The sequence below is a fragment of the Tursiops truncatus genome, chromosome 2, assembly GCF_011762595.2.
Source record: "Tursiops truncatus isolate mTurTru1 chromosome 2, mTurTru1.mat.Y, whole genome shotgun sequence".
In the NCBI taxonomy this organism is placed as follows: Eukaryota; Metazoa; Chordata; class Mammalia; order Artiodactyla; family Delphinidae; genus Tursiops; species Tursiops truncatus.
In genome coordinates this window covers 168485651-168501608 of record NC_047035.1, presented here as the reverse complement: position 1 = coordinate 168501608, position 15958 = coordinate 168485651, and the positions used below count along the sequence as shown (strand labels likewise).

Below are 15958 nucleotides of genomic sequence, written 5' to 3'. Positions count from 1 at the left end.
TACACATCGCTGATGGGAATGGAAATTAGTTCAACCACTTTGAATAGCAATGAGAAATAGCTAGTAGAGATACACATCCTACAAAAAACAATTCCATTTCCAAGTGTTTATCTTACTGAAATTCTCAGACATATACTCAGGAGACGTACACAAAGATAGTCTCTGCATTATTTCATTCAGCAAATATTTATTGAACGCGTACTATGCCTCACATACTATTTCAGGTATTATGGATATAGCAGGGGACACAACAAACAAAAATCTTGCCTTCAAAGAGCTTAGGAAGGATGACGGAAAAGAAGCAAAATAAATTAGGAAAATATATCGCAGGTAAATTCGTGATAAGTGTTATGAGGGGAAATAAAACAGAGAAAAAGAATAGGAAGTGTTGGGAAGGGGTTAAAAACTTGAAGAGGACAGGAATGGCCTCATTGAGCACGTGACAATTGGGGTTGCTAGTTTAGCAAATAAAAATACAAGACACCCCCCTAAATTTGAACTTCAGATCATCAGTGAATTTTCTAAGTATAAGCCTATCCCATACAGTATTTGGGACATGCTTACATTACACATTTATTTGTCGTTTATCTGAAATTCAGATTTAACTGAACATCCTACATTTTCTCTGGCCATCCTAGTGACAATTGAGTAAAAACCTGAAGGAATAAGGAAGCAAATTAAGCAGACATTATAAGAATGTTCTTGAATGAAGGAATAACTGAGAAGTAAGCATGGCAGGCAGGGGAAAGAGTAAGAGCCAAGGCCCTGTGGCCAATTGTATTTGTGAAAACTTAGAAGTCACTAATCCCTCAGTAGGAGAAAGATAAATGACCTGTGGGCTATTTGCACAGTGGATTCAAATGGATGGACTAGGTCTAAATGTGTCAACATGGACAAGTCTCAAAAACATTCTATTGAATGAAAAATAAATTGTGAAAAGATAGACCTGTTCTGGTGCATTTGTGTAAGGTTTAAAAGCACACATAATAGTATATATTTACAGTACATATATGTATGCATATATAATAGTATATGCTTATGGCTATGTTTGTATGTAGTCAAAGGATAAAACAAACATGGGAATATGGGAATGATATTCAGAAACTTTAGAAGAGTCTCAGCCTCTGGGGAGGGAAGGAGAAAGGACGAGAGCTCGCGCGCTCTCTCTCTCTCTCTCTCCCCCCCCTTTCTGTCTCTTGTCTCTCTGTCTCTGTTTCTCTCTTTCAATAAAAACAGTCTACCATTTGCAACATCATGGATGGACCTTGAGGACATTATGGTCAGTGAGATAAGTCAGACAGAGAAAGACAAATACTATATAATATCCCTTATACGTGGAATCTAAAAGAGCTGAACTCCTAGGAATAGAAACAGAGAGTAGAATAGTGGTTACCAGGGACTGGGGGATGGGAGAATTGGGGAGATTTTTTTTAAGGGTACAGACTCACAACTAGAGTATGAATTAGTCCCGGAGAGCTAATGCACGCCATAGTGATTACAGCCAACGACACTGTACTCTAAACTTCAAAGTTGCTAAGAGACTAGATCTTATTTATTCTCAGCACAAAAAAGAAATAATCATGTGATGTGATAGCAGTGTTACAGCAGGAGCCAAATTGTAAAGTATATAGGTACCAAATCAGCACCTTGTGTTCTGTAAACACACACAATGTTATATGTCAATTATATCTCAATTAAAATAAAGTCTAGAGCAAATAAGGCAAAATGTTCAGTCTTAATGGTATTCAGCAGTCTATTTTCTGTACTTTTCTGAATGCTTAGGTTTCATTTTTTAAACTATTTTTTAAAGAGGCCCATCAAAATTTAACAAGAAAAGAATTTTAGGTACTTTTGTATTATGAGGGACTCACTACAGTGGTAAGGAACTTAGGAGTGTGTACATATCTGGTCTTGTGACTGCCCTGCGTACATACTGGGAGGGGACAGTGTTGGTGAGCAGTGCTCAGGAAAGGCTACCTGTTTTAATTCTGAACGTCCCACAAATTCACAGGGAGCCCTTGGGCAGGCCACGAACTCCTTATTGCCCATTTCCGCATCTGTCCAGCAGAGGTGCTTACACAAGCCCTCAAGCCTCAGAGCGCTTCTATGAACAATGCTTACGGACACAGCTGGACAGGCACTGTAAGTGTCCGAGGAATGAAGGGTTAGGGCATTTAGTTTTGTCTAATCTGCGATCCACCTTGGTTTTCCCATTGAACTGGAGATTGAACAGACTTTAAAAAGTCAGGCTTATTTTCTAGTTCTCTCCAAAGTGCCCTCAGTGGCTGAATGAAGTTGTAGGCGTCCTAAATGGACCTGAATCCCCTTTTAAGTTAATCGCAGATGATCAGGGTGAACGCTCCCTACAAGGACAGGGCACGCGGGACACTCAGAAGAAAGGGATGGAATTCAGGACACTATTCTTTAGGATCAGGGTATTTCCTATGATTTATTTTACAGGAATTACGTCACCTGGCATCTCATTAAAGCTCACAACACTTAGGTACAGGGCTTAAACCAAATATCGACATCTAACACAGCAGCCAAGGGGGTATTGTACGTGGACAAAAGCTGCCAGATTTCATGCCCTTAGTTGACACAGGTAATGCAAATAAGAATATTAATAGCATGTGTTTTATTAAGCGTGTGTTCTGTGCCAAAAACTATCCGTTTTGCAATGCAATCCTCATAGCAACCCTCAGGAAACCGAGGCTGAAAGAAGTGTAGAACCCATTAGCCTAAGATTGCTAGGATGACTAGTACAACAACTAGTAAGTGGTTGACCTGTGGTTCAAACCCAGGAAGTCCAGTGCCATAGCCTGCACTCCTAACCCCTTTGCTGTGTCTCTCAGTGTCTTGGGGCAGGAAAGTGCATCCTAATACTGGTTTCAGCCTGCTGTGTAGACAGATAAGGAAGGTCCTGCCTGAAGACTTCGGTTGACCTGTTCAAAGCTGTACAGGGACGAGGAACAGAATCAGAGGCGCTAACAGAGAAAGCAGAGAGCAGAGAGCATCTGCCAGATAACTGTTGGCAAAAGTACACACCAGGGGTTATGCCGGGGTTAGCCAGCTCGGGGCAGCGCCGAGTCAGCTACGTCCTGTCACTGGACTTGCCGTTGGGGACTACCTCCTGGTGTCTGCAGAGCGCTGCTTGGGTGGGGATGATTTTGATGACCAGAGGCAGCTCGGGGCAGGGATCGGCAAACCCGTCACCTAGATCCTATCATCTTTGGTGTTTCCTGCTTTCCATCCCTTCCGGGAGCTCCCTTGCCATCCATCCACTCCACCAGAAACCAATCCTGAGACTTCTCGCTGTGAGCCCTTGGTTGACCAACTTCTGCTTTTGCTCAAAATTAAGCCTCGCATTTTGGAGGCTTAAAAAAAAAAAAATCTACATGAAAACCCTTTGTTGGAATGCTTTCCACTTTCCACAGAACAGAAACTAAAATAACCTGTTATACAATTAGTCACAAATACAGTCCTCTAGTTTTGGAGGAATTGAATACAGACTCGGATTCATATCTGCCTCTTTCTGGGGATGGACTTTCGGCAAGTTACTTAATGTTTCTGAGCCTCAATTTCTGGATCTATAAATGGAAATTAATAATACCTACTTGCAGCGTTGCTGCAGGAATTAAAGATGATTCACGTCATGTGCCTGGTGCCACTACTAGCCATTATCATCATCATCCTATCCCAGTTTAGGTTAGAACCCATTTCCAAGGGAATTTTCTTTGCAGATAGCACAGAAGTCATCCTCTGAAGATTCTAAAGATACTTTCCTTTCTCTCCGCTGTATCCCCTCTTCTACTGAGGACTCAAGATCAAAACAGTCCTCAAGCATCCTCACCTCTGCTTAGGATCAGCTATTCAGGTGGTGTTTATTTGCTATATTTTGCACTTTTGAGACAGTGAAAAAGAGGGTGAAATCCAAGAAAAGACCTGTGAAGATCTTCCCAAGACCCCATTAGAGAAGAATATAAAATATGAATATAAGAGTATACGCCAAGAAAGAACCTTATGTTTCTGAAAGCCAACACCAAAACGATTTAGAGTTTACTAGGTAGAGACTGAGGGGAGAGATGGAAAAACATCCATTTCAAGATAGAAATTACAGCTGCGGGATTATTAAGTGTCTTTATCAGGCCTCCACAAACGCTTTTAGAAATCTGCAGAACGCACTGCAGAAGGTTCCACACCACTGGCGTTGCACGCACCACGCGACTCGCCCCGGCTCAGTTATGAGCGACAGAGCTCATTGATAGCTTCAGATTGACTATAATTTAGGCCGCCTTTATTAAAACAATTATACGGAATTGCATATAAACACCGGTCAGATGCTGTTTCCTACCATCACAGACGCTTCTCCTGTTTTTTATTAGCTGAATGGATTTCACTCTAAAAATTTATTGGGTAGTGATCATAACGCTTGGCCAAGAGAAAGTGATAAAGCAGCATTAAATATACTGTGTACAGATGAACAAACTTCGAGGACTTCGAATAAAATCAAAGCAAAAACAAAGCACCACCACGATTCCTGCCTTGGAGGAAACTGAGTGAGGCATATAGACAAATGCAGAAATGGTTACAACAAAGTGCTACAAATGGGTAGAGAGATGCATGGGCTATTTCAGAGCAGGAGAGGGTTGTAACCAGGTTGTAGGCAACAGGGGGACGGGGACCACGTCAGAGTCTGTTCCCTGCCATGTCTCAGCCCCAACCAGTGCCTACTGGAGAATATCCAAGGATTTTTGGCTTTATCCCGGGTAGAAGAGGAGATTTTTTTTTTTTTCAGAATGGAACAACATGGTCATATTCATTTTTGATATGGAGGCAACCAGTTATGAAGGGTTTCCATCAGAATTAAATTCTTAAAACCACAATTCCACAGGCAAGAATGTTTATTCCCTCATTTAATTCATCCTTCAATGAATACTCATTGAACGTCTAATATGTGCCAGGGACTATTCTAGGCTCAAGAGAGTCAGCAAAAAAGAAAACAGACATAAATCCCTGCTCTCCTGGGAGAGACAGATAATGAACAAAACATACAAACAAATAAGTTGTATAGTCTGTTAGAAGGTGATAAGGGAAACCGAGAAAAATAAACCAGAGAAGGGATGAGGGTGAGGGGCAGAAGCAGGAGGGCAAGTGGGAGGAGTTGCTTTTTTAAGAAAGATGGTCATAGGGCTTCCCTGGTGGTGCAGTGGTTGAGAGTCCGCCTGCCGATGCGGGGGACACGGGTTCGTGCCCTGGTCCGGGAAGATCCCACATGCCGCGGAGCGGCTGGGCCTGTGAGCCATGGCCGCTGATCCTGCACGTCCGGAGCCTGTGCTCTGCAACGGGAGAGGCCACAACAGTGAGAGGCCCGCGTACTGCAAAAAAAATGGCCATAGATCACAGTGAATTTGGCATTTGAAGAACTGAGTGACAGCTAAACAAAGAAACAAAAGAAACAAAAGTTGCTACCATTTCTTGCTACTGGAAAAAAAAAAAAAAGGTCAGAAAGGATCTCTCTAAGAAGGTGATATTTTAGCAGGGACCTGAAAAAGGTTTGGGCTTGATTGGGCTGATATCTGGAGAGGTGCATTCCAGGCACAGGGAGGTGCAAAGGTCCTGAGCTAGAGAGAGTCTGATGAGTCTGGACAATGGCAGGGAGGCCAGGGTGCCAGGAACAGAGCGAAGACCTCTGGCAGAATAGAGATGCTTGGAGACCGGCAGCATCAGCGTCCCAGGAACTTATTAGAAATGCAGATTCTTGCACCGCAGCCCAGACTTATGAATCAGAGACTCTGGGGGGCCTGGGGGAGGTGAGACCCATTGATCTGTTTTTGTTTGTTTGTTTGCTTTTTTGCGGTACGCGGGCCTCTCACTGTTGTGGCCTCTCCCGTTGTGGAGCACAGGCTTCGGACGCACAGGCTCAGCGGCCATGGCTCACGGGCCCAGCCGCTCCGCGGCATGTGGGATCTTCCCGGACCAGGGCACGAACCCGTGTCCCCTGCATCGGCAGGCGGACTGTCAGCCACTGCGCCACCAGGGAAGCCCCAGTGATCTGTTTTGACAAGCCTTCCAGGTGATTCCGATGCTGGCTTAAGTCTGCCTGAGAGCTGGGTCCTGAGCCCTCTTTTCCCCCGACAGTATCTTTCCTGGACAACCTCGTCAATTTCCATAGGTTTAAGTGCCCTCTATGTACAGGCGTCGCCAACCTTTTTTCTTTTCCACCCAGATATCTCTTTCTGAGTTCTAATTTTGCATATCCAATCCGTATCTCAGCAAACAACCTAACCAACTGCCTATTTGAGTCAGAACCTTAGAAACTTGCTTCACTGAACCCACCTTATTTATAAGGTGAGTTATAGCAGATTCTTTGCCATTATGATTTGGGGTGGGTTGATCTTTATTTGGTGGCAGGAAAAATGTCATCACATCACAAGTCATCACTTGATGACAGTTTTCAGCCCCATCTCAACTCTAGGAAACTGACTTGCCTTTTCTCCCTGGGGCACAGGTGCCTCTGTTCTCTTAAATCCTGGGGGCCTTCCTCCTAAACTGGCTCATGGTTCCAATACATTCTTATTGCTTGCTTGAGAGATTGAGTAATTGATGTCACCTGCACAGAAGCCTTCTCTCTATTATAAGTTCCAACCGAAAAAGGAATGCTTGCTTAAACTTTTTTTCTATTCAATTTCACAAATATTTCTGTTTTAACTCCCTTTCCTAACGAGGTGATGGGCCCACGAATAAATAATGAGTATTGAGTCCCAGCTGATAGGCACTGTGTCAGGTAATAAGGGATGCAGTGCCTCCAAATACTTGACCCATGGACGGTGAGTTGAGTGAGGGTTAATAATCTCAACTCGGAACTCAGACCGCCCAAGTTTGATAACTGGCTGTTGCCTACTTTTCATCTGTAGGACCTGAGGTGGGTTATAAACCCTCTCCCTGACGTATTCCCTTCCTTCCAAATGGGGCTAATAATAGCACCAACCTCCCAGGGCTGTTGAGAAGATTAAATGAGTTATTGCATATAAAGTGCACAAGCAGTATCTGGCAGCTGGTAGGTGCCAAGTAAGTCTTAACTACGGTTAATATATATTTCAAGGCAAATAAACAGAAAGGGTTTGGTGAAAGTGTTAACCTGTGTCCTTGAGTGTACTTCTAACGTACACCGATTTTATAGTATGGTACTCACCATAATACAGCTGCTCCCAGGGGCTCCAGATGACATTAATTAGCTTGTGATGTTTTGATTGATTCTTGTTTGTGTTTCGCAATTACTTGCCCTGGGTTTTTACTGCCCTGAGTTGAGACAGTCTAAATCAGGATCCCCAACCAGGAAAAAATAATAAGCAACAATTTCACGTAATGAGAACATAACAAGATTATAAAACATAGCTATTTAAAAATGACATTGCTATTTAAAAAAAATAACGAACTAAAACACAGTTATTAGATGGTTTCTTCGTATACCCCAGGGGCCGCGGTCTTAAGTGCTTGCTGTCTGGCCAGGAGAGGAGATGGAATTCTTTCTTTTTGATTGAAGTGGCTCAGGATTGGCCTTTAATTGACCTGGGAGTGAGGAGAGAAAAGGATTGGGTATAAAAATATAATAGGGTTCACTTAAAACCAGTCAAGGACTTTAACCTGCCCCAAAGGAGTCTTACTCTATCCTCAAAATCTGGTGAAAGTAGAAGGAAAAGATGACAGTATTATTTTCCGGAAACATATGAACGGAATGTAAATCAATGTCTGTTTGGTGCAGCTTAGAAACGAACGTACCAGTACAACATACCATCACCTCCTATAGATGCTACCCAACTCCAACTGTGGCTCAATCTGTAATTAATAGTGTATATAAAGTAAGCGCGTGGCCACGCTCGCCGTGATTGCCAATATATTTCATTTGTATTAGTATGAGGTAGTCAAGCTTGCGAGATAAGAGCTCAGGTCACAAAAGGATGACTCTGGGTTCAAATCTGATGAACAGAGTCCCCTCAGTTCGTTACTTCACCTTTTTAGACCCCAGGTTCCTCCTCCATAGGAGAGAGAGAAAAAATAACTTCCACCTCGTAGGAATCTTGTGATGATCAATGAACGTTTTGGAAAGTTCTTAGCACTGTGTCTGGCACAGAATATGTACTCGTAATAAATGTTCGTTATCAACTGTCATCAGTTGTGTGGTTTTGAAAATATTTAATATGTGTTGAATCCATGGTCTTCATAAGGCTAGAGAGAGAGAGATGATTCTCAGGCCAGTTTGAAAGGTGAAGAAACGGGCACCAAAAAATTAAGACACTTGTTCAAGGTCACACTGCGCCTTCAGAGCAGGATTCCAGGGCTGTCCCATGTTATTGGTTCTTAGCAAAGGACTGTGTAGCCCAGACTCAGATCCAGCCCACGCTGGGGTCTGTCCTCAGCTGGGCAGATACACAAAGGAATGAGTGGGTCATCCTTCTCCAGCAGCAGTGGTTCTCTGGCTAAGATCCAAGCTGAGGCATCTTCTCCTAAGTGCTCCGTGTACTGCCCCGAGCTTGTTAGGAAAGCTGTGACTGCAGACCCCAGAGTTAAGAACCAGATACTTTCTATTAGTGAAGTGGGTCTAATTTTTGCTCTGCAACTTTGGGTGTAAAACAATCATATTAGTTTACTCCTCTAAACCCAGTTCAATCTATGTCCTCACTCACCAAGGTGGCAGAAATTCACTCATTCTTTCCTCTCCACCAACTCACATTCTATCAATACGTCATGACAGGAAAAGGGTCTCTTGTCATTGATCCAGCATAGGTGCCACTGAGATGCTCACGTACCCAAGAACTTGAGGTCCATTTTAAAGCCAAAGACGCCATCCCTCCTGGCAGAACCCCAAGATCCTTTGCTGTGCCTAAGACACACCTCTTGGCGTTTGGTACCTTCCTCCATTGTCCTCAGGCTGCCCCGGCAGATGACCAGCGTCCTCTTGAGGCGCTCTGTAGACATGGAGGATGGGCCTCTCCAACTGCAGGTGGCCCCCCTTTCCTTCCTCCGGGGGTGCTACTGCCTCTCTCCATGCTTTTCTCCATTCCCCATTTTTCAAGCTTCAGAGCACCTCTCCTCTTTTGGAGACTTTAGCTCCTTTCAGTACAAAGCTCCCTAACTCTTTGTGAGAACCCGAGGTAATCAGGTCTCAAAGTCCTGCTTGCCCTCTGGAAGAACCAAAGGAAAAGTATGTCTCCTTCTTTCTGAATCTTCTCCAGCAGTAAAAGCAAAACACAAAGGCATATGTCCAGAAACCAGCCTTCCACGTTTCTTTTTTCAGTTAGATTTTTCAAAAAGCATCACACTCGAGCTGAAAATGGAAACATGCTCTATTCTTTCATCACAACTACATGCTAGGGCTGACCGATGGTCCAACACTTTGCAAAGAGCCTTTGATTCTTTATGTCTTTGCAAGAAACTGCCTGAATTGTCAGTGGTAGAATTGGCCTCTTCGGAAAACAGACCATTACAGAATTCTGACTGGCAAAGCTTGTCATCCATGAACTCCAAGGATCACTGCTGGTGAAACAGAGAATATATTTCCTTCATATTTTCATTAACTTCCAGATGATTTAAGTTTGAATTTTTATCTCATTCATCAAGCTTTACCATGGCCTATTTCTCTCAGTACTTAAATTCTTCAAATGTAGTTTTTCTTCCCTAAATTTGTATCCATTCTCAGTTTGGGCTCCAAACACAAAAGGCTTAGGGGGTAAAGAGAGCCTGTGTCGGGGACTAGCCCAGGCCATGGGGACAGAGTGACAATAAAACACATAAAGGCCCTCACATGTATACGCTTATATTGCCAGGTCCTGTTCTAAGTTTTTCACATATATTGATTCATTTAATCCTTATAACAACGCTATGAGGTAGGTAGTATTACGATCCCCATTTCATAGGTGAGAAAACTGAGGCGCAGAGAGGTTAAGATACTTGCCCAAGGTTGTACAGTTAGGAGGTGGCTGAGGCAAGAGCCAGGCTCTGGAAGTCTGACATCAGTCTGTGCCTTTCACACGCAGCTGTGAATACCGATCATAGTTAAGAAGGAAATAAACAGGCTAATGATACAAAAAGCAGCTGGGGAGGTCACTTCCCACGTGCTGATCAGGGAAGGTTACTTAGGAGGCAGGGTTTGAGCTGAAACCTGAAGGATGGCAAGGAGCCAGCTATACAAAGAGTGGGCGGGGCGAAGGCGGGCGGTGAGCATTCCAGGCAGGAGAAACAAGACACGCAAAAGCCAAGGGAAGGAAAGAGTCATTCATGGGCAGAGAAGTGGCCTGGTGGCAAATCATAGAGAGGGACTCGGAGAATAACACGTGATGACGATGGGGAGGGTGCTTCAGGAGCAGTGAGAAGCCCGGATAGTTGTAAGCAGAGATGTGACATGATTGGAGTGGCTTCTGCAGTCATGGGCTGCTGGGGGACAAGGGGACCAGTGAGAACCAGGAACACAGGGGACCTGGAATAGGGTTATGGAGCTGAAGGGACTGGTGGCCGCAGACAAGGCTGGATGGATAAGGAGGACCTGATGCTCGGGACATCCCAGCCATCTAAGGAAGCGAGGACTTTATGCCTAAGAGCCAGGGAAACCTTGAATGGGTTTAAGCAAAGAAATCCTATGATCAGGTGTGAGTTTCAGGAGAGTGACTCCAGGTGGTGTGGTGAATGCATTTGAGAGACAAGACTGGGGTCCAGTCAGGAGGTTGCTAGAGACATGGCAGTGAAAGGTGATGTACACTGACGGAGGCTAGGAACAGGGCCTACTCATGCAACAAAGAGTAAGCAATGGGCACCAGGCACTGTTGGAACAAGTCAGACAAGGGGCTGCTCCCAAGGAACTTTCCAGATCTATTTATGAGGATGGGCTTGGTGATAATTTGACAGTGAGGAATGAGTAAAAGGAAGGAGATGAAAGATCTCTCTATCCCTGTGGGGAGAGGAAGGATGCCGTTTCGTAAGACAGGGAAGCTGGAAAGGGGCTTTACCAGTTGGTCAGCTTGATTCAGGACATACTGAGAATTCCAACGGCCAAGGTGGAAAGGCAGGAGGTGGATGTAGATGGAATCCAAAGACTATTCTAAGGATGCAAACTATCGGAAGAGAAAGGTTTGAACATTTCCTCGATCACTACCTGTTGGGTGTTGCAGTCAAAAGAAAGCAGCACTGGAAATAATCTGCTTCCAAAGAAATAATATTCCCTGTAAAGGCCTCAGAACGCGAGGAGATGGGCTTCAATTGCAACATGAAAGAACCGGGCTTGGCATGAGAACAATCCTCAAGGACTTCAAAAATACAGAAGCCTCCCCATTCAGCTTCCCATTCCTCAGATTCAGATAGTCAAGTCCCCCAGCCAGGAGCATGTGATCACCACCATCTGAAATAAGGCGGGTAGTCCTCACAGGCGTTCATCTTTTCCTCCAACACTGACTTGGAGGAAAAGTTAGATGTTTCCCTTCTGTGGATTGTGAGGCCTCTTGAACTGTCAAAAATGTTCACCAGAGATCATCAGAGAACACACAGGCTGTGTCTGGAAAGATCAGTTGGAAGACAGGATGTGTGAGATTTCTTTTTATTATAAAGTTTGTAAGTTTTCACTCCTGCCAATGACCTGGAAATAATGGTATCAGTATACCTGGGTCTCCTTCAAACTACGGTAAAAGGGGAAACAGTCCCTCCCTTGAAGGATGGATGGATGGATGGACGGATGGGTGGATGGACGGATGGATGGGTGGATGGACGGGTGGATGGATATTGGCGATTCAAGTGACGAGTGAGTTCTAGGGAAAGATTTTACCTTGAGACAAGCTGGCTTTTCCACCTTCGCTAAGCGGCTGCTCCCGCCTGCTTCTCCCTTTATTTCATCACCCGTGTTTTGACAATTCATGAAAAAGGAGGAAAAAAAAGTGTCTAAGGCAAATTGAGCTCCTGAAGTAATAAACATTTAGACATACAATGTGAATTGAGTTATTGTTCTCCTCGGGATAGTCTCCCAGTGTGTTTCTCTTTTTTGGAAAGAGAACGTGTCAGGCCGTCTTCCTCCCCCAGGCTCTGGAAATGGGAGTCTCCCCTCCGCAGTAATTGTTGCGAATCCTGACAATAGCCCCACGACTGGGTTATCTCACAGGAACTTCCATTTCCAAAGAGTTGAGGGGAGATTAATGCAAGAAAACTGGACTAGATCGAGGGATAAGAGCTGCACCTTCCGCCAAGTTCAGCCAAGGTAGCCTCTTCCTCCGGCTCCCAGGGTGGGAGGGGGCCTCCCGCGGCGGGTTTCGGTGGGTTTGTCGGGGACGGCGCCGGGTGCGCGGGCGGTCCTCGGGCTCCGACTCCCCGCTCCTCTCGCGCACGCCTCTGGCTCCGCGCAGCCTCTGCGGCTCGGCGGCTGATTTGGGACCTAACTTGGTCCAGATTGCGTGTGCGGCGGAGCGGGAACCGGGGGCTCGCGGGCTGCGCAGGGGCCGGGCCAGGCCGGCGCGTTCATTGTTGTCCGGGGGCTAGGCCGGCTCTCGGGGGTGCCCCGCGGCGCGCGCGGGAGGCGGCGGCGCGCTCGGCCGCGCGGGACTCGCCGGAGCCGGCCTAGCCCCCGGCCGCCGGCGGCCCCGAGCGCGCTCGCCGTGCCCGGGGGCGCCGCGCGGGGCCGACCGCGATGCGGAGGGCCGGGCGCGGCGGCACGGTGTTCGGCGCGCGGGCGAGGGGCGGGCCGGCGGCGGTGCGCCCTGGCGCGCGGCCAGGCTCGGCGTGAGCGGCGCGAGCGGGCGATGGGCTGACTGGGGACCCGCAGGGGCGGCGGGGCGGCGGCGGCGGGGGCGCGCGGGGACCGGCGGGGCGGCTGCGGGCGCCGCGCGGCGGAGGCGGAGGCGGAGGCGCCGGGCGCGGATGCCGCCGGCTAGGCCCCGGGCCTGCGCACCCCGGGCGCATGGGACGGCCGTTTCGGCGGATTCGCCGCTGCAAACCTGAAGTTCCTCGGCTCCCTGGGAAGCACCACGAATAAAAGGTAATGTGTCTTTGTTTCCCAGCCGCGACTGCGGGCAGGCGGCGGCTTCTGCAGCACTTCTGGGTCCGTTTCTGGGCCGGTGAGAGGGACATGACACTTCTGCTTTACTGAGGACGTAGAGCATTTAATGCTGCAGATGTGACATTGTTCCAGTGCACACCCCACGTGCGGCACAGACTCTACTCCCTCGTGCTACCCCCTCTCCCCACACCCACTTTCTTTGGCATCTCGACCTCACACTGGCTCGGTCTACCCGGGGAGAAAGGAAAGGACCTTGCTGCCGGCAGACCCGGGCGTGATTTTGTTCTTTTTTTTCTAACCGTTTTTCTGGAAGTGACAGGGAAGTCCTGTTCTTTGGGTGGGTTCAGGAGGCAGGCTGCAGATCGCCGGCTGCCTAGGACTGCTAAAATGGATTGCTCTTTCACACTCCAAATGGCTGCAGCAAGTTTAATGCAGGGAGACCGCGGGAGGAGGAGAGGAGGGAACCCCCTTCAGGACGAACCCCCCAAACGCAGGGCTTCTGTCTTGCAGGCAACTGCCCAAACGTGGGCGCATATTGCGTTTAGAAAAGATGAACCGGTCCTGTACTTTGAAAGCCGTGTGGGCTGCCCGTGTGTAGTCGGGAACTCGGTGCCTTTCTCCAGTACCTCGTTAGGAGAGTAACTGCTCAGTAGATTCAAGCAAATTCTGCGAAATTTCCAAGGGATGGCTGTTCTAATAATAGGCCTGGCGGTGGCTTCTTAATAGACACACTCATTCTGAATGGTGCAGCCATGCCAGTCCCCCCGGAAGCTCTGCTTGCTGAGAAGGGCGATCCCCAGACCTCACCGTGGATGGAGGAGGCTTTCTCCCCTATGAATGGAACATCCCAGTAGACGTTGTTACCGCTGTTCTGGCTTCTCTCAGTTTGAATCCTCACAGCCTCTGATGAAAGGGATTCTCAGAACACCTAAGCCAACCACATTTCTAAATCCGAGCTCTTCGGTGGGGATGGCTTATTCAGTGTTGGAGTAGCCCCAGCTGTATTTAGACACCTGGTCAGGCTGATTTGATCTCCATTTACCTGAGTGGGTTTTCAACAGCTTCTCACATACCCCTAGCACCTCGGCACTGTAAGTCTGGTCCTTTTCTGAAAGCATGACTGTGATGTTCGGGAAAGCACCAGTCCAAGAGCCAGGGGCAGACTTATGACTTCATCCAGGGAAGCCACCGCTGACCCTGGGGGAAGTGTCTCAGGAGTTGGATGCAAAATCTATTCCTTACACTTAGTAGAACTTAGCTCTGTGTGCCATTTTTCCAATGTGCAACAAAGTGGGAGGTTGATGGGGGGTGGGGGGGGGATGGGAGGACACCTTTCATTGTTTTGTTTCTGGTTTTTAAATTACTTCAAGTTCATTCCTAGCGTCTGGCCTCCTTTTGGAGTCTGACTTGGACACGGTGGGAAGACTAAACCTTCAGATCAGCAGAAATCTGATTTTGATTCTCAACGTGTTCATCTCTTGCAACCTAGAGGGTTAGAGGATGGGCCTCTTCTGTTGGCTGAGGGGTCCCTTCTGCTGTGAATGAAATCTGGGTTTATTTAAGGTACACCAGGAATGGGAGGGTCCCGCAGCAGATAGACTTGAAGCTCTTTGGTCCCAGAGGTTAAATAGCTGCAGTTAATTTGATTGGAAGCAATATTTGGACTTGCTGTGAAATCAACACTATATTGTCCTGCTAGTGAATACAGTGTTGCCTCCAAATAACTTGGAAAAAAGTGATGCTTGATGTGAACTGTGCGGGTAGCAGTAACCTTTTAGAAAAAGCAACAACAACAACGTTAAACTCTTCTTGTGTTAAAAGGGAATAGTATTAGTTGAAATGAGGATCAGAAAATCCCTCCACCCACTTAAAAATTTTTTTTTCTTGAAATATAGTTGATTTACAATGTCATGTTAGTTTCAGTCATGTTAGTGTACAGAAAAGTGATTAATACCTATGTGTGTATACATATATATATTCATTTTTAGATTCTTTTCCATTATAGGTTATTACAGGATATTGAATATAGTTCCCTGTGCTATACAGTAGGTCTGTGATGATTATCTGTTTCATACGTAGTAGTGTGTATCTGTTAACCCCAAACTCCTAATTTATTCCTTCCCCGCCTTTCCCCTTTGGTAACCATAAGTTTGTTTTCTCTGTTTGTGAGTCTGTTTCTGTTTTGTAAATAAGTTCACTTGTATCTTTTTTTTTTTTTTAGATTCTGCATATAAGTGATATCATATGATATTTGTTTTCCTCTGTCTGACTTACTTCACTTAGTATGATAATCTCCAGGTCCATCCATGTGGCTGCAGATGGCATTATTTCATTCTTTTTAATAGCTGAGTAATATTCCATTGTATATATGTACCACATCTTCTTTGTCCATTCATCTGTCAATGGACATTTAGATTGCTTCCATGTCTTGGCTATTGTAAACAGCGCTGTAATGAACACTGGGGTGCATGTATCCTTTCGAACCATGTTTTTCTCCAGATATATGCCCAGGAGGGGGATTGCTGGGTCATATGTTAGCTCTATTTTTAGTTTTTTAAGGAACCTCCATACTGTTCTCTATAGTGGCTGCACCAGTTTACGTTCCCACGAACAGTGCAGGAGGGTTCCTTTTCTCCACACCCTCTCCAGCATTTGTTATTTGTAGACTCTGACGATGGCCATTCTGACCGGTGTGAGGTGATACCTCATTGTAGTTTTGATTTGCATTTCTTTAATAATTAGCGTTGTTGAGCATCTTTTCATGTGCCTTTTGGCCATCTGTATGTCTTCTTTGGAGAAATGTCTATTTAGATCTTCTGCCCGTTTTTTGATTCCTCCACCCGCTTTTATTCTGACCAAGTGTGATCTGCCACTGTTGTTGGTAATATTCTTTCTGGCACTTGAACTAATTTTATTAATGAGACTTGT

The 15958-nt window shown here is 46.2% G+C and overlaps 1 protein-coding gene across 9 annotated transcripts in view; it reads left to right on the top strand.

The window, feature by feature from the left end:
- FRMD4A (FERM domain containing 4A) overlaps positions 1 to 15958 on the top strand; it is a 382372-nt gene that overhangs the window by 117282 nt on the left and 249132 nt on the right. The window contains exon 1 of one of the 9 annotated variants that reach the window (XM_073801679.1): positions 12088 to 12235. The exons of 7 other annotated variants lie outside the window; for them this stretch is intronic. The gene's annotated coding sequence lies outside the window, so the exon portion shown is untranslated. Of the gene's footprint in view, positions 1 to 12087; positions 12236 to 12822; positions 13010 to 15958 lie in introns of those variants that run through there. One more of the 9 variants, XM_073801677.1, reaches the window with a different exon arrangement.